Source organism: Nannospalax galili, unplaced genomic scaffold, assembly GCF_000622305.1.
Source record: "Nannospalax galili isolate Female #2095 unplaced genomic scaffold, S.galili_v1.0 scaffold1307, whole genome shotgun sequence".
NCBI classification, from domain to species: Eukaryota; Metazoa; Chordata; class Mammalia; order Rodentia; family Spalacidae; genus Nannospalax; species Nannospalax galili.
In genome coordinates this window covers 343428-362087 of record NW_008357035.1, presented here as the reverse complement: position 1 = coordinate 362087, position 18660 = coordinate 343428, and the positions used below count along the sequence as shown (strand labels likewise).

At 51.8% G+C, this 18660-nt stretch overlaps 1 long non-coding RNA gene across 1 annotated transcript; it reads right to left on the bottom strand.

Moving 5' to 3' along the window:
• Nucleotides 1–10626: 10626 nt before the first annotated feature.
• Nucleotides 10627–13472, bottom strand: LOC115067924. Its single transcript, XR_003847284.1, has 3 exons — nucleotides 12951–13472; nucleotides 12234–12850; nucleotides 10627–11515 (listed from the first exon to the last, which is right to left on the bottom strand). It is a non-coding gene; the product is annotated as an uncharacterized LOC115067924 (long non-coding RNA).
• Between the last annotated feature and the right edge of the window lie 5188 nt (nucleotides 13473–18660).

The following is an 18660-nucleotide window of genomic DNA, read 5'->3' as shown; positions in this document are numbered from 1 at the left end:
CAGGTGGGCACAGGCCAGTAGGAGAGCCTCAGGCCCCTCCTAAGGGCTGGCTCCCTCTAGCGCAGCTCCTGGGGTGGAGCTGGAAGAGGAGGGAACTTGTCCGCCTTCCCATCTTTCAAGAAGACCCAGAAACCCGGATGTTTACACGAGCTCTCCAGACTTTTAAGTGTTAGCCAACAATTAAAAACCAAAGTGCAGGCCAAACAGAATCTCTTTGGGTGAACTGAAGAGTCTGGGCAGCCCTGCCTGCCTCCTGGGCCCTGTGTGTGTGAACTATAATTATAGAATAGACACAATTGTTCTCCACTTAACATGAATATTTCCCAGGTTTATGTAATCCGTTAAAAGCTGTTCTCTGTCATTACATAATGCTGAGGACATGCTGGGATTTGCCTTCCATTTTACCATCTGGTAGATGCCAAGGTTGGTGGGTGGAGTCTTCTACACACCCCTACCTGCTCCATTGCCCTAGGACAAATACACATCACCTTTGGGTTCAGAGACCTCAGGAGGTCGGTGTGGGGAAGATCGTTAGGGACCAGGTTCCAGTCTTTAGCTAAGGAACTCAGATTTTGTCTATGGTCACAGGGCAAGCGGGGGTGGCGTGGGATGTCATTACTCTATAAAGAACTGACTGAGGCTCACAGCACTGTTAAAGAAGGCTTAAAGTATGCATGTGTTCGAGTGTGTGCATACATCCATGTGTGTCTGCAACACACGTATGCATGTGTATCTACATGCACATGTGTGCATGTGTATGCGAGTGCATGCCCGCATGTGTTTCTGCACATGCACATATATGTGCATGTGTTCGTGTATATATGCATGTGCATATGCATGTGTGTATGTGTGCACTTGGAGTTTGTATGTATGTATGTATATGTGGGTATATGTGTATGCATGGATGTATGTGTGAATGCATGTGGGAGTTTGCGCATGCATGTGTATGTGTTTGCATGTGTGCATGTGTGTGTTGGAGCTGTGCGCTATACAAATTTGGGGGAGAACCAATACTTTTATAATGTTGAGACTTTTAGTCAATGACATGCTATGTTTGTATAAGGTCTGTTCTTAGGTTACCGAGGTACGTGTAGGCGTGTGTGCTCCTTATTGCTGTAAATGACATCTCCCACTCTCATGTGAGTGTATGTTGTGCCTATGTACATGCATGTTTGTGTGTGGGTGTGAGGTATGCACCTCCGTGGAGGCCCCCGGCTGAATCCACTTCCACTGAGGCCGGTCTCTCAGTGCAGGGCTCGCAGATTTGGCTGGTCAAAAGCTCTGAGGCCAGTCTCCACCTTCAGAGGCTGGATTTACTGGCGAGCTGCCTTGTCCACCCAGACTTTGGAGTAGAACGTGGGATCCGAACTCTGGTCCTCACGCTTTATGGTGGGTGCTTAACTACTGAGCCGTCTCCCCAGCCCTGCAAATGGCTTCTTTTTAAGACTCACTTTCTAACTGCCACAGTGCAACCTTCAAGGAAGGCGATGCAGTTTTGTACCCACTCCCCTTATTTGACTGAGCCCCAAGTTTCCAAGGCTCTTTTGAGACTTCCACATGAACAACACTCAGGCCTGCGTCTCGGGTCCCCTCTGCGCCCTCTTCCCTTGTACTTCTTTTTCATGTCTTATTACAAAGGTCAGCACGACCAGTTTGAGGTTGCACTAAAACATCTAGTTTCTGATCTAACAGGAATTCTCTAGCATTTCTCCAAATTCGATAATGATTGTAAAAGTAGATACTTTCCATTAGATTAAAGAATATTTCTAAACGTCTATTTCTAAACTAAGATTTCCTATTGATACTTAATTGTAGTGAACAAACTGTCTTGTAGGCAGAAGCAGGAGGATTTCTTCAAATTCAAGTCCAGCTTCATAGCGAGTTCAGGCCAGCTAGGGCTACATAGTAAGACTCTGTCCCAAAAAATACATTAATTTGAGGGCTGAAGAGATGGCTTAGTGGTTAAGAACACTTGCTGTTCTTACAAAGGACCCAGATCTGACCATGCTGTTTTATGTCCTCAGGATTTGTTTAAAATTTCCCACCATCATGAGGGTGTTTCTCAGCATTTCCTGTTGTGTCTCAAATCTTCCTCTGAAACATTTTTTTCCTTCTGTGTGAAGCTCACTGTGAGTCTCCTTCAGGACAGTGTGTTGGCCTTCCACTATTTTTAAACTTTTACTGCATTTATTTATTTTTAATATTTTATTTATTATTTTTATTTTATGTGTATGAGTGTATTGCCTGCATGTATGTAAGTGCACCTGTGTTGTGCAATGCCATGGAGGTCAGGAGAGGGTGTCAGATCCCCTGGAACTGGAGTTAAGGATGGTTCGTAGCTGTCATGTGGGTGCTGGGAATCAAACCTGGGTCCCCTGCAAGAGCAGTCAGTGCTCTTAACTGCTGAGCCATCTCTCCAGCCCCTGTTGTCAGTTTTTTTACTTTTAGCTCTTCAGATAGACAAATGGTGACCTCTTGCCATGTTTTTAAAGATTTATTTCATTTTTAATAATGTGTGTGTGCACGTGCATGTGTATACGCACGTGTGTGTGTATGCATGTGTGTGTGTGTGTGTGTGTGTGTGTGTGTGTGCCTGTGGAGGCCAAAAGAGGGCACTGGATCCCCTCTGAAGTGGGAGTTACAGGTGATTGTGAGCTGCCTCCCATGAATGCTGGAAACTGAACCCAGGTCCCCTGCAAGAGCAGTAATGGCTGCTGCTGCTGGACAGCAATTCTGACCTCACTTCCCTTCTGCACACATTTGTAAACTGAGATGTTTTCTTTCTTACTGTTGAGTTTTGAAAGTTCTTTGCATATTATGAATACAAGTCTTTGTCAGGTATGTGATTTGCAAATGTTTTTTTCTGGGTCTATAGGTCCCTTTTTGTTATTTTAACAGTGTCATCCTTGGAGCCCAGTGACTTGCCCAGGTCCCCTGCAGGACGTGGTAGACTGAAGACCTAAACCAAGTACTCTGTCCCTAGATCCACAATCTTTGCTTTGTGCCCAGGCACCCTGCTTCCACTCCCAGCCTGATCCTCCTCTGGGCCCCTCCTCCCTCCCTTCACCCCGGGTGGTGTGGGTGACCCTTGTGGTACCAGAGTCACCTGGCGTGGAGAGGCGTGCATTGACCAGTGGTTCCAGCACCTGGTGGATGCTTTCTTCCCTCCATCCTCCCATAGAGTGGTCCACACCTTTGCTCCTGGCCCCGTGGTCCTCCTGTGGTCTTCCCCAGATGCACCTTGAAGCCAGAAGAGTTTCTGAGTGACATTGGTGAGGGATCTCACCACACAGCTTCTTGGGCTGTGTCACCTCCTCTCTTCCTCCTCTTGGTATCACAAAGCAGGATCTGTTAGTAGAGGATAACCCTGCAGGACAGAGCAGGTGTGTATCCTATGGGGTGGGTGGGTTTGCTGGGCAAGCTCGAGGACCTGAGTTCAAATCTCTAGTACCCATGTAAAAAGCTGGGCATGGTTGTGCATGCCAGGAACCCCAGTGCTGTGAGGGGCAGAGACAGGAGGATTGCTGGGACTTGATGGTTACCAGCCTAGCTCCAGGTTCAGAGAAAGATGCTGTCTTAAGGAAATACGGTGGAGAGTGACAGAGCAGGACTTAGATGCCCCCCTCTGGCCTCCACATGTGCACACAGGTGTGCATACATCACACACACCCAGACACACACACTCACACAGGTAAACATAAATGGGGGAGAGAGTCACATGTCACATTACCTATCTGCAAGTGATGGTTTAGTGGTATTAGTGGAGGGTCACACGTATGATCCCCATCCTCAAATGCTGTCATCATCCCCAAAGAGATCCCTGCACTCACTAAGGACTGGCTGTTCCCATCCCCCAGCCCTGCAAGGTAAACCCATAATCCATGGGATAGGCGGGAGCCCCCAGGCCTCCGTGGAGTTGCGGTCCTGCCGACTCCTGACATTTCTTCTCGGTGTGTGGCAGTGTGCCTCTCGCTGCTGTAAGCAATCGCATCTTAACTCTCTGGCCATCTCTGCAAACAGCCCGGTTCCAAATAATGTCATATCCACAGGCAATGTGAACACGGTGGTCTCAATTCAGCCTCCTCCAGAGCCCGATCTCTTACTGCAAGCAAGAACAGAGCCAGGAGCCCTGCCCTGTCACCTGCCCTCTCCATTTTCAGTGAGGCAGGACCGTGCTACGTCAGAGGCCCAGCTCCGAGTATCCAACTCAGGGACAGGCCGCCGCTCCCCGGAGCAACCGGCTTACCTAGGCATGCTTCAAAACCCAGCTCAGAAAGCCCTTCCCGTGAATCTCCACTCTAGGGGGTTCCTCGCTGCCCACAGAGCATTCACGTGGCATTTTTATCATCGCAGCCCGCTGTTCGGCAGGTGTTCGGATCAAGCGCTCATGGCAACGCTGCCCTGTTTCTTCAAGTCTCCACACACACCCACTCCCCCTGTGTCCAGACCAGTGTCCCCACTCCTGTCTCTCAGCTGTCTGGGGTTGCAGCCCCTTCGCAAGGCCCTTCCTGTTTCCTTCACACCCTCACAGTGACTGCGCAGTGCAAGCCACTTCCCCCTTCAGCCTGCGGAGGCCCCAAACCCGCACCTCCGTTGCGGAGAAGGCCTGCTCCCGTCTGGGTGGTGCAGCCTGGCCTCTTCCTCCTTTCCTTTCTAGGCTGTTCCTGACTCAAGCTGGCTGTACCGACCCCGAGCGGCTGCCATGGCCTCCGCAAGCCATCCTGGCTGCCCGTGGACAGTGCCATCCCTGCCTCCCTGAGCTCCCTGTGAGTTCTCTGCTTTCACTGTATTTATCTGGACTCTACACACTATTTGGTGTGCGTTTGTTTATTTTAAAATTCCAGCTCTCTCTCTAGAGCCGCAAAGATGGGAACTTGAATGAATGCAAGGATGGCACAGACACGCGGGTGAAAACAGCATCTGTTCCTAGAACATTCTTCAAATGGGTTGGACAGTATCAACACAAAATCCTCATCAAAACTCCAAATTCCAAGCCTTGGAATGTAAAGTGTTTGGGAACAGAGTCATTGCCAGATGTAGAATGACATCATAAGGTGAGGTCATCAACGGAGGCCAGGTCCTAAATCCAGGTCCTCACAAGAAGAGGGATGTTGGTCATGGAGACACAGGGAGAAGGTGGTGTGAGGATGAATCCAGACACCTGAGTGGTATGGCCAAGAGATGGACAAAACCAAAGGGTGGTCCCTGGAATCTACAGAGCAGATGGGCTCTTCCACACCAGAGGTGCAGACTTCCGTTCAGAGCTAAGGGCCCAGGAGAGGCCGCACCTCTGGCCTCTGGGAGTTGAACTCTGGTCCTCATGCCTGTCCGGTGAGTGCTTTACAGACTGAGCCAAGTCCCCAGCTCCCCTATCTCCAAGATTTCTGCAAGGCTAGGTGTAGAACTGAGGCTGGGCTTAATGGGACGTGGTGTGACAGGTCTCTTTCCATTCAAGTCACCCCAATGTGCAGCTCTTTCTCTCTTGCCAAAAGCTCTGGGCCTGGGTGTGGCCCATGGTGGCACATCACAGCAGGTCCCTGGGGGCTGTTGGGTCCAGCCCAATCTCCAAGTTCTAGGTCCCAGTTGATTCACCCACCTCTCAGTACAGATTTGTGGATAGGAGGGTGGGCAGGTGCGGGACACCAGGAAGCCCATTTGGCTTCCCGAGGTGGTTCACAGGCATCCAGGGGTTACCCTACTGCCTAGCGGGTTACTCAAGGCCTGGAAGATGTCTTATTCCAGCAGGCATCTTTGTTACATAACAGGCTCGAGACCTGGATCTGCCTTAGAAACTGGTGATCAAGATCTGCCTCACAAAATACAGGCATCAGTCTAGGCTTGAGGGCAGACAGGAGCCTGGGAACCGGGTCAGACCTCTCCTGCAGGGAGGAGAGGGGAGGGGAGGGGCTGGAGAGGGGTGCCCAGCAAGGACACAGCACACTGCTGCCCAGGGGCCGAGACATCTTTGTCCCGGAAGTGGCAGGGGTTCTCGGCTGTCTGGGGACTCAGGACACTGGGAAGCTGGATGTCACTTGATACCAGCACTGGGGCTGGTGGTGGGTGGTGTTACTCAGAATCAAAAAGCCTCATAGTCTTGAGAGGACTGAACCATCCAGAATGTTTCCTCAAAAGTTCCACATGAGGGCTGGGAAGATGGCTCAGTCAGTAAAGTGCATCATAGATAAGTGTGGGGACCTGAGGTTGATCCTCAGAGTCTGGGTGCAAAAGGCTAGATGTGGCCAGCACCTGAGAGGCAGAGGCAGGCTGATCTCTATGAGTGTGAGGCCAGCCTTCTCTACTTACTGAGTTCCAGGGTAGCTGGGGCTACAGAGAGACCTCATCTCCAACCAACCAACCAACCAAGCAGGATGTGATGTCACTTGTAACCCCAACACTGTTCAGAGACAGGCACCCTGGGCTCACTGGATGAACTGTCTAGCCTTCTCTTTAAGCTCCAGCCCATGCTTCATCAAACAATGAGCAACTCCTGAGAAATGAGTTTGAGATTGTTCTCCAGACTCTATACTCACACATATACAAAGATATACACCTGTATACACACGTGTACCTGTACACACACACACACACACACACACACACACACACACACGAGCCAGCCCCACCCCCATGGATACTATTCTAGTTCATCCCCAGACAGAGGGACCCATCCCAGGAGAGGCATAAAGTTGGGTCTCTGGGAAGGTGGGCAGCCAAGCGAATTGCTTCTTGGTGTTGAAGGGGCAAAAGGTGGTAATGTATGCACCGGATTTCCAGCTTCTCTGAAACAATGTGGAAAACTCCTTGATGGGGCAGCCGGGGTGGTGCGGGCCTGTAATCCAGACACCCAAGAGGCAGAAGCAGAAGGACTGCAAGTTCAAGGCCAGCCTGGGCTACATAGTGCATTCCAGGCCGTGCTGTGCTGCATAGACAGACTGTCATGACAAAGAAAAAAGGAAAGAAAACAGAATTGGAGAGATGACTTGGCATTTAGGGGCCTGGACTGCCCTTGCAGAGGACCTGGGTCCAGTTTCCATGTTAGGCAGCTCACAAACACCTGTAACTGCAGCTCCAGGAGATCCGACGCCTCCTTCTGCCTCCTCGGCACCTGTACATACCCAAACATAGACACGAACGTATACACATGATAAAAATGTAAATCTTTAAAAAGGAGAGAAAGGAAGGAAGGAAGGAAGGAAGAAAAGAAGGTTCGAGAGCTGCAAGCACATGATAAAAATGTAAATCTTTAAAAAGGAGAGAAAGGAAGGAAGGAAGGAAGAAAAGAAGGTTCGAGAGCTGCAAGCATGTGACTCGCCAGTTGTCAAGGCCTCACGTTCTTCCAACAGGACATCCCGTCCGAGGATGGACTGCTCCAACCTCTTTCCGGCGTTCGGGTTCAGCGAAACTGTATCTTCTGCCAAGTTCTTTTCCATTCTGTTACTAAGTCTGGGGGTTTTCTAGGTCCCCCCGGCTTGCTTGGGGGTGCTCAGCTGGTGTCTAGGTGACCTGATCCTTCTCCTCTCACCCCTTGTAAACAGGAAGCTGGCCTTCCAGCACTGAGTGAACTTGAGGGCAGCACCCTGCTCAGCTGGAACTTCAAGAGCTCTCTCAGGGTGTCCAAACATCCTCTTTCCTGAAGTCCTGAGTGGTGGTAACGGAAGGAAACGCAGTGGACAGCTGCTGACCTGGCAAGGTGCTCACGGGTAAGTGTGTGCGTCCCACCTGGGTGGACACCGAGCTGTGTGCAAAATTCAACATCTCTGGAAGGACTTCTGCCTGGAGGGCTGAGCAGGTCCCCCGGGGCTGTCCCCACCTCCCAGAGGACCTGGACCCTCCCTCCCCTCTGAGTTCTGAGCCCAGAGTGAGGGGTGATGTGGCTCTACCATAGGTCACAGGGCCTCCCCAGGCCTCAGTTTCCTTCCTGAAGCAAGAAGGCTTTGTTCTGGTGGTCTCTAAGGTGTGTTCCTGAGTGAGTGTGGCATCCAAGAGAACAGGAGGGTGTCGGGTCTCGAACCCAGGCCCTGCCACTGCCTTTCCGCCTCCAACCCTGTGGGTAGGACTCATTCAGCCCCCTTGGGACTCTGTGTTTATTATGCATGTGTGTGATGCATGTATGCAGGTACATGCATGCATGCATGCATGCATGTGGAAGCCAGAGGTCAACCTTGGGTGTCATGCCTCAGGCACCATCTACCTTGTTTTTGTTCTGTTTTGTTTTAGAGTTTTTTGGGGGGACAGGGTCTCCCTGCAGCCCCAGCTGACCTGGAACTCCCTATGTAGACCAGGCTGGCCTCGATCTCACAGAGGTCTGCCCCTATACCACTATGCCCAGCCATCCACCTTGTGTTTTGAGACAGGGCCTCTCAGTAGCCTAGAACTTAACCCTCAGGCTGGGCTGACCAGCCTGAGAGACCCAGGGATCCGCCCTCTCAACCTTCCCAGAGCTGGGACTGTAAATGCATGTCACCACGCCTGGCTTTGTTATGTGTTCTGACTACTGGACTCAGGTCCTCTTGTTTTGTCCAGAGAACACTTTACCCACTGAGCCATCAACCCTGGTTCCCTCACCCCAAGATTTCAGCAGGACCGGGCGCAGCGCTGAGGCAGGTTTGGCGTGGTAGGCCCATTTCCAGCCAAGTCATCCCAGGGCGGGGTCTGTGTGTTCCCTGCAGCTCCTCCCGGGAGGCTGCAAGCCTCGGGTGGCACAGGAAATGTTTACCAGGCCAGTGCCCCGTGCCAAGCTTCTCGGGCCTGCAGCAGGTCGTCATCCATGAGTGGTGGTCCCAACACTGTTGGCTCAGAGAACACATGGGGTGGGGGTGGGGGTCACCACACAGCGTGTGTGAGTTGGGCTATGGTGCTAGGGAGGAAAGGGTGGGTGAGAAGTCAGGGTGTGTCCGGGCCCCTTCTCTCGGGTCTCTGCAAAGCATTGCCTCATAAGACTGGTATTTTTTCCTGTTGGCAGGCCAAGAGGGCTTGCCCAGGAGCCCGCCTGGGTCATCAGCAGGGAGAGTCTATGGGAATGAGAGGCGCCCGCCCTGTACCCAGCAGCACTTCCTGCCTGAGCTCTGCCTCCAGGGAATTCCCACGGAGATGCCAGGAGAGCTGGCCAGCAAGCAGCGGGCCTTCCTGCCCAGCCAAGGCCAGAGAGAGTCCTGGCGCCTGTTTACCTCTGCCGCCCGGCAGGGCAGGAGCGGGTGCCTAGTTGGGTGAGCTGCTGGGGAGGGGAGGTGCAGGAAGACAGGCCTGAGTGTCTCCTGTCCACCTCTGGTTGTCTGTTTCCTGCTTTACACTGGTGGAGGCCAGGGTGGGGCTAGGCTTCTCAATCTCTTTCCCAAGTTCCTGTCAGGGGATGCTCTTTGGGGTTCCTTCCACGTACCCAGGGATGTCCACCCATGGTAGGGATTATTAGGGGTCTGGGGCTCTGGGGAAGTTGGTCAGTTCTCTATAGGAGGCTGATGAATGGTCCCTGGTGACAGAGTCCACCTGCTTAGTGGCAGGGGCTGGGCTGCATTAACTGATTGACTGCTTTTTATTTTATGTTATGAGTGTTTTACCTGCATATATGTATGTGCAACGTGTGTGTGCAATACCCAGGGACCAGAAGAAGGTGTCAGATCCCTTGGAACTGGAGTTATAGAAACCTGTTAGCCACCAAGTGGGTGCTTCAAACTGAACCCCAGTCCTCTGGAAGAACAGCCAGTGCTCTCAACGGCTGAGCCATCTCTCCAGCCCCCCCGGCGGTTTCAGAACTTTAGGAACAAGTTTTATAGATGGTGAAGTTTGAGTTTTTGAGTAGACAATGTGTGTGTTGGTGCACACCTGCAGTCTGCTACCCAGGAGGCTGAGGCAGGAGCATTGCTTCAAGGAGTCCAGAGAAACCTGGACAACATAGTGCTCTCTCTCTCTCTCTCTCTGTCACTCTCACTCTTGCTGTCACTCTCACTCTCTGTTTTTTGAGGTAGGATTTCATGTAGCCCAGAATTGACTTTTAATTCACTAGTAGTTGAAGCTGGCCTTGAACTCCTGGCTTTTCTGCCTCCACCTCCCAAGTACTGGGCAGCTCTTTTAATTGCTTAGGACAAGAGTCAGGTTTCTAGTTTCCGGTTCCTCCCAGAAGCCACTGTGTCCTCACCCAAGGCCTGCTCCCAAAGCCGTGCCCACAGGCAGGCCGCATTTTGGTGTGCTGGAATTTCCTGTTTGAGGCTGTGCCCCACCAATCCTGCCCCTTCCACCCACCTTCCCCGCTGGGCACTTCCTGTCCAGTGTCTTGTCCGCTCAGCTCCAGCCCTTCTGCTGGCTCTGGGTCCCAGGAGGCTACAGCTTAGCCTTCAGTGATTAGGAACTGAAGCTTAGCAGGTAAAGGAGCTTTAGGCCAAGCCTGACTTCCTGAGCTCGATCCCTAGAACCCACATGGTGGAAGAGAGAACAGACTCCCACAAGTTGTCCTGTGATCGCCACACGTATGCATGCACACAATAAACATGCAATAAAACATTTAAAAAATTAAAACACTGACACGTCTATTTAATTGACCCTCATCCTCCCTCCCCTCCCCTCCCTCCCTCCCTCCCTCCCTCCTTCCCTTCCTCCCTCTCTCCCACCTTCCCTCCCATGTTCTTACCCTGGACCAAGTGACTGCATTGAGACAGGCAGTCATGATGGTGATATGGCTCATTCCAGATGACACCTGGAGTGGAGATGGCTGTGTCCCAGTGCATAGGTAAGACCCTAGAGATCAGCTCGGGAGAGCTGGGAAAGGTCTGGACAGGCGGTGTTGGGGCCTCAGCCGTAGCGCCTTGGCCGCGAAGGACAGTAAGCCCTCACTGCAGTCCTGATCCCCGAGTGTCTTACAGTGAAGGATGCTGAGGACAGGGGGTGACATAGTCAGGGAGCTAGAGCCAGGGTGGGCCCAGGTCTCTCAGGTTGCAGCTGGGACTTGAGTTGGGCCCCAGCCCACCTCTCTGAGCTGTGCCACCATCCACCCTGGCACTTTCAGAACCACAGGCTGTAAGTGGCTCTCCAGCTGTGAGTGCAGACCTTGCACTGGCCTGTCCCCGTCAGGGAGCCAGGACTATCTAGGTGGGTAAGGAAGATGTGGTGTTTGGCTCCTCAGAGATGAGCGGGGACTCTGAATATCCTCAGAGCAGCTGTAAGAGGGAGGAACGGGAGGGACAAAACCACCATGGTTCCACAGATCCAGCCAGATAGTCAAGAGTCGCCCCCCCCCCAACCCCAATGGCTGCCTGCAGTGGAATGGCAGAGGTCTTGGGAGTACTGCTATTACTTCCCAAGCCCACCCTGGGCCTCTGAATGGAAGCATTCTCCCTGGAGGAAGGAGCTGGGAACTTACCTGGCTCCCGAAGCTCCAACATACAAGATTCACACAGCACCTACCCTGTTCCACAGGCAGTGAGCAGAGGCCTCAGCACTGCTTCTTGCCACAGAGACGCAACTTTCATGAGTGCCATTCGTGGTGGGATGGTGCAGTTGCCTGTGTGGCAGGTCACCTGTGCCTCTGTAAGGAACCCCAGTCACCCCATAGGCTTATCAAGACGGGAACCCCAGTCACCAAGACAGACTCAGGTGGGATGGAGTCTCCAGAGATTTATTCACCCAGGAAAAGTCACATGGCGCAAAGCCCCTGGACACCACTGCTTGGGATACTTGGTATGTAGGAGTCTTTTTCCTGTATTTACCTCTGTGTCTAATTACATGATTGTATACAGCCATTTTAATATAATTAGCACCGTGACAACCAGTTTTTATTATTGCAATATAAAAAGCCATTAAAGAAAATATTTTATTAGTTTAAATTACATGTGTGCGTTTGTGAGGAAAGTATGTGCGTGTAAGTGCAACTCTTACAGAAGAGGGGGTTTTATCCCCTGGGGCTGGAGTTATAGGTGGTTGTTAGCTACCATGTGGGTACTGGGAGCTGAACTGGAGTCCTCCAAAAGACCAGCTAGTGCTCTTAGCCACCGAGCCAACCCAGGTCCACCTTACTTTTGGAGACAGGTTCTCTCACTGAACCTGGAGCTCACTGATTGGTTAGGCTGGCTGGCTGACCAGTGAGCCCCTGGGATCCCCCGTCTCTACCCTGCCAGCATGCCACCACACCTGGCATTTTATGTGGGTGCTGGGGACCCAAACTCGTGCTGGCAGTGGTGACACTTTGCCCACAGAGCCGTCTCCCCAGCCCCTGTTTCATTGCTTTTTAAAAATTACAGTAAAACCTTTTCAACTTGTCCACGTCTAGGTGCCTAGCTTGGCGGTATGAAGTATCAGGCAGCCCTCTCCACCATCCACCTCCAGAACATTCCATCATCTTTCCAGACTGACATCCTGTCCCCATGAAACACCACTTTCCAGTTGCTGTAGCCCGTCCTGCTGTCTGTCTCTTCAGGTGACGGCCCTGGAGACCTGTGCAGAAACTCACAGTGTGGCACTGTGTCCCCTCAGCCAAGTGCCCTCGAGCCCCTCCCCTGAGGTAGCAAGAATCATTTTCAAACAATTCTCCAGTCTTTACCGGTTATCCCAGTCACCCCCCACCCCTAGTGGTCCCTCATGGCACCCCAGGGCTCCAGGAAGCAGACATCCTGGATGGTTAACAGTTGGGTGGGGCCAGACCTGTAGTAGGGCCCCTGGCATCAAGTAGAATGGGCAGAGCCGGCCGACTGCTCCCTTCTCCCTGTGGGTAACTCAGCCGCCTCTCATAAACCAGCACAAAGCTGGGGCTGGCTGACAACAGACCTTCGAGTTCCTTGGGTCAGGTCACGGACAATTTGCTTTTGAACCTCAGGGCCGGCTGGGGCGGTCGCCTCAGGTCTCCAGGGAGTGACTCTGTCCCAGCCTGGCCATGAAAGGGATGTTTTGTCCCCATCTCCACACAGCCTGCAGGGAGCCCATTGGGGGCCACGTGCTGCAAGGGCTGCTGGGTCCCATCCACTTACCTCAAAGGATGAAGACTCACATCATGGAGATCACACACCATGGTCTTCATGGGGTCCTGAGGAGCTACGGACCTGGGTCCCCTCTGGCAGGTGTGGCCGGAGAAGCTTGGTTGGGTTAGAGCCTCACCTCAGGGGTTTGGCACTAACTCTTGGACCAAAAACAGGCTGACGGCTGCTACCAGTTCCCCAGCCCCACCATGCCACTGGGCTAAGGCTCTGGGCAGGGCACAAGCTGGCCTGGCTCTTCCTCCATCCTTACCCTAGGTGTCTGGAACTTTGAGAACTCTGTGGGGAGGTAAGGGGACAGAGGGGGATGCAGAGGGTCCCCTCCCCACCCTGTGCCATCGCCTGCCCCTACTGTATGCCCCTCCCTCCAGTCTCCTTTCTGCAAACAGGGCTTGTTTTTTTTAATTGTTTGTTTTCATTTTTGTTCTTTTAAGACAGGGTCTCCCTGTAGCCTTGGCTGGCCTGGAGCTTGCTGCGTAGACCAGGTTAGCCACAAATTCACAGAGATCCTCTTGCTTCTGGCTCCTGAATTCTGGGATCAAAGGCGTGCACCACCACATCTGGCTCTGCAAACAGTTTTAAGTGAAAAGAAATACTAAGTTTTGGGCTGGAGCTGCAGCTCAGTTGGTAGAGTGCTTCCACTCAGGTCATTGGGCCACGCTGCTGTGGACACCTATGAGCAGGTCTCGGTGCCCATGTGAGCTTTCAGCTTCTTTGGCTAAAAACTAAGGCACTCCATTGCTGGGTGGCATGTGGCTGGGCAGGCTGTGCACATCACTGAGCCACCTTTCCTTGGATGGTCACTCCTGACCCACTGGAGTCCAGATCCCCTCAAGCCCCAGTCTGCCTCTGACCTTCCCATTCTGGACCTCTCTGCCCTTACCCTCTCCCACAGCCTTTTCACAGTGACCTTTGGAATTTACTGGAGACATGAGCCATACCCACAGGTTTGGTTTGGACTGGGGTTGGGGGTACGTTGGAGCACTGGTTCCAGGCAGCCCTGGGGTGGGTGTCAGGAGACAGAAGGTCAGAGCATGGGTTCTGGTGAGGGGTGACCCATGGGAACTGGGGCTCCATTTCACTGGGGACTCCTGAGGAGCAGTGTAGTCATATTGTGTATAGACTTGTGTTCATCCACAGGCTCCTCCCCTCACTGGCTGCTTGGGGACGGCTCTGGGGTCTCCTAATGGTCACCTCTCAGTCCTGGAGGAACTCAGGCTGAGGGTCCCCACTCCTTCCTCACTGTGACTCCTGTCCAGTTTCTCTAACATCCCAGAGATGACCCTTATCCCAGACCTCCCTTCACCGCACCGCCTCATACGGACACCACATTCCTCCACACTCCCTGCCCCCCACTGCCTGTGACCCACAGTCATCTCAGATCTTTTTTGCTCCCCTCACTGCTCTTGGGACCAGCCTCTGTCTGAACTTGAACTTGGGCATGTCTAGAGGAGAGCAACAGGGCTAAGTGTATGGCCTACCTGCTCCGGCCTCTGATCATCAGGAATCTCAACTGCCCACCAAGCCAACCCTTCCCCCACCCCAGCCCTTCCCTGACTCAGGAGCCCCCTAGGCAGGACCCTAGTTCACCCTCATGATACCTCCCAGCAGTGGCCTGCCCTCTGCCCATCATCTCAGCTCGGCTGGGAGGTCCCCAGTTGTCAAACATGCCTCATGCCTGAAATCTAAGAGCATCCTGATAGGCCCCACTTCTGGCTTCTCTGATCCCCTTTATGGCAAGGTTTGGACACTCTGGCTGCCTCCTGTACCCCACATGCTCTCTCCAGTCCAAGGCCAGAAGCTCCTGACCCCACCCCAGGCCTCCTCAATGGCCATCCCATCACCAACCTAAGGGCCAATCTCTGCCTACATGTTGCCTAGCTGGTGGATCATCCCAGATCCAGAGACTTCCTCCTCCCACATTCCTGGGACCCCCTTTGAATCGCGGCAGACTTCTGCTCAGCCTCCTGCTTCCCCAGACCAGCCCATGTTCCCTGTTCACCCTGTTCAAGGACCTGCTGTCCACACAGGGCTCTGCCTTACCATCTCAGCATCCTGGACTCCAGCTGTGAGATCAGTCAGCACCCCCACCTGCCCAGGGAAGCTGGCACATGCATCTCCACACCCAGTGTCCAGGGATGCCCAGGAAAGTGAGGTGGCATCCACGCACCCACAGTCAGGAAGCAGGAAGCTGGGCACGCGGGTGCTCAGCCCCTTTCTCTGTTTATAGTCCCGGATCCCAGCCAGGGATGACCCCACCCACAGTGGGCGGGTCTTCCCACCTCAGCATAATCAAGATAATCCCTGCCTTGCATGCCTGCTTCTCCCCCTCCCCCCATCATTGCAGTTGATTGACAGCATTAGCTATCCCGGGCAGCTTTCTAAGAATGGGGTCAGTCATTGGGGTGGTCTCTCCCACTACTCCGGTGGTGTGTCCCACCCAGTGACTGCCCGAGGATCAGTGGATGAATGGGATGTGCTGGTGGGCACTTTGCTCCTTGATATTTACTCTTTCATCTCCTGTTAAATATTAAAATATTTTTCTGGTTATAAAAGATTCCGAATAGTTGGGGGAAATGTGGAAAATTCAGGAACTGATAAAGAAAAAATAAAGCAAAGAGAAAAAAAAATACTCTGTAAAGGAAGTGATGTTTCATGTTTGTGTAGGCTCAGCTGGATTGAGAATCACCATGGAAACACACCTCTGGGCACATATGTGAGGGCGTTTCTAGAGAGGTTTAACTGAGGAGGGAAGACTCACCCTGAATGTGGCGGGGGGACCATTGACTGGGGTCCCTGACTGACTAAGAGGGGAAAGTGAATGGGGAACAGATAAACAGTACCAGAGGGTGACCTTGGGACTCCGTGCGCACGCATATGTGTATAAACGCCCTCACACATAACCACATCACATGCAAGTTATTTGCACTGAGAAATAAAAATTGTGTGATTTACAGTGTGTAACATATTTGGATACAAGCTGACCGCAGGGAACCAAGCACTGAATGATGTTCACATGCAACTCATCTCCCACCATGATCCGTTCAGAGTACCTAGGATCACATTTAGGCTCAGGCTTGTGACTCCAGCTCTCAGGAGGCTAAGCCAGGAGGATGACTGTGAGTTTGAGGCCAACCTGGGCTACAGAGTGAGATTCTGTCTGGGGAAAAATAAAAGCACCAAACTAAAAAAACTAACAAGCAGCAAAGGACCAAGCTTAGTTTTTTTTTGTTTTTGTTTTTGTTTTTTTAATCATCTACTCACTCATCCATCCATCCATCCATCCATCCACCCACCCACCCATCCATCCATATACCTGAACCATTCATTCATCTATCCATCCATCCACCCATCCACCCATCTACTTACCCACCCATCCACTCATCCACCCATCCATCTGCCCATCTCTTAATCATCTACTCATCCATTCATCCATCCACTCACCTATCCATCCATCCATCCATCCATCATCTGTCATCTGCATCCATTCATCTATTCACTCATCCATCCATTTGTCGTCTGTATCCATCCATCCATCCATCCATCCATCCCCCCCCCCACCCATCCATCCATATACCTGAACCATTCATTCATCTATCCATCCATCCACCCATCCACCCATCCATCTGCCCATCTCTTAATCATCTACTCATCCATTCATCCATCCACTCACCTATCCATCCATCCATCCATCCATCATCTGTCATCTGCATCCATTCATCTATTCACTCATCCATCCATTTGTCGTCTGTATCCATCCATCCATCCATCCATCCATCTGAATCCATCCATCCACCCATCCACCCATCCATCTGCCCATCTCTTAATCATCTACTCATCCATTCATCCATCCACTCACCTATCCATCCATCCATCCATCCATCATCTGTCATCTGCATCCATTCATCTATTCACTCATCCATCCACTTGTCATCTGCATCCCATCCATCATCTGTCATCTGCATCCATTCATCTATTCACTCATCCATCCACTTGTCATCTGCATCCATCCATCCATCCATCTACTTACCCACCCATCCACTCATCCACCCATCCATCTGCCCATCTCTTAATCATCTACTCATCCATTCATCCATCCACTCACCTATCCATCCATCCATCCATCCATCATCTGTCATCTGCATCCATTCATCTATTCACTCATCCATCCATTCATCATGTGTATCCATCCATCCATTGTCTGTATCCATTCACCCATCCAGCATCCACATCCATCCATCCATCCGTTCATCCATCCATCCACCCATCATCTGTATCCATCTATCCATCCATTCATCCATCCATCCATCCACCCATCCATCTGCCCATCTCTTAATCATCTACATCCATTCATCCATCCACTCATCCATCCATCCATCCATCCATCCATCATCTGTCATCTGCATCCATTCATCTATTCACTCATCCATCCACTTGTCATCTGCATCCATCCATCCATCTACTTACCCACCCATCCACTCATCTACCCACCCATCTGCCCATCTCTTAATCATCTACTCCTCCATCCATCCACCCATCCATTCACCTATCCATCCATCCATCCATCCATCCATCATCTGTCATCTGCATCCATTCATCTATTCACTCATCCATCCATTCATCATGTGTATCCATCCATCCATCCATTGTCTGTATCCATCCACCCATCCAGCATCCACATCCATCCATCTATCCATCCATCCATCCATCCACCCATCATCTGTATCCATCTATCCATCCATCCATTCAGCCATCCATCATGTTTCCATTCATCCCCCACCCATCCACCCATCCAGCATCCACATCCATCCATCTATCCATCCATCCATCCATCCACCCATCATCTGTATCCATCTATCCATCCATCCATCCATCCACCCATCATCTGTATCCATCTATCCATCCATCCATCCATCCACCCATCATCTGTATCCATCTATCCATCCATCCATCCATCCACCCATCATCTGTATCCATCTATCCATCCATCCATTCAGCCATCCATCATGTTTCCATTCATCCCCCACCCATCCATCATCCATCCATCCATCTATACCCATCCACCCATTCATCCATCTGTCCATCCATCCATCCATTCTCTTAATCATCCATCTGCCCACCCATCCATCTTCTTACCTATCCATCCATCCATTCATCCATCCATCCATCCATCATCTGTTTCCATTCATCCCCCACCCCCCCATCCATCCATCCATCCATCCATCCATCCATCCATCCATCCATCATCTGTATCCAGTCATCCATCCACCCACCCACCCACCCATCCATCCATCCATTCATCCATCTATTCACCCCCTTGTTCATGGATTAATTCATTCATGGACTCATTCATCTCAGCAGCACTCCTGTATGCATGAGCTTTGTTTCAGGAACATGGTGGAGAACATTTGGCCAGTATGGGGCTCACTTTCTGGTTGGAGAGAGGTTACAAGAGGAATCCAAAAAGACTGAGTTGTGAGAAGTTGGGAAGAACTGAGGTGGAATGGAGGAGTGAGGGGTGCTTGGGGGAATGGGGGGCTCTTCACAGAGGTTGGTAGGGAGCCCCTTACCCAGTAAGGGGCTACAGAACCCAGAGGGAGTTGGAGTAAGCCTGTTCTGGCCACAGAAATGGCAGGTGCCAATGAGATGGGCTGTGCTATTCCCAGGGAAGTTGGAATGGGGCATGGGGAGAGACTCCGAGAGG